Below are 456 nucleotides of genomic sequence, written 5' to 3' on the forward strand. Positions count from 1 at the left end.
TTAGGTCCTGAAAAAATTTATTAACAAAATCAAGCAGATAAATGAGGTTGTGTTTCGGTGGGAAGGGTGTATTTTAGAAGCGGCAAGGAAGGCCTCTCGGAGGAAACGGCCTTTGAAAAAGGACAAGCGTCGAGATGTATGTGGAGAGATTTCCAAAGCGGGCGCACAGCCGAGGCGAAGGGCCGGAGGCTGGCCTTGCAAGAAAGCCATCCGTCTGGGATGTAAAGTTTCTAAGATTTCGAGTTTCCAAGATTCTAGTTTCGCGGAGACTCTCATTTCCCGCGCGCCTGCAATCATCTCGGATTCGACGTGCCGCAGAGACTACCGGCTAAACGCGCGCACAAGGCTCTGCTACTCCCGCAGCGCTGGGGCGGCTGGGCTTAACTTTCCAGGAGCGGCGGGCGGGGCCGGTCTCACCTGCGGGGCGGGGCTGCGGGCCGCCCCGCCCCGCCCCGC

This window comes from Ovis aries, chromosome 14, assembly GCF_016772045.2.
Source record: "Ovis aries strain OAR_USU_Benz2616 breed Rambouillet chromosome 14, ARS-UI_Ramb_v3.0, whole genome shotgun sequence".
Lineage (NCBI taxonomy): Eukaryota > Metazoa > Chordata > Mammalia > Artiodactyla > Bovidae > Ovis > Ovis aries.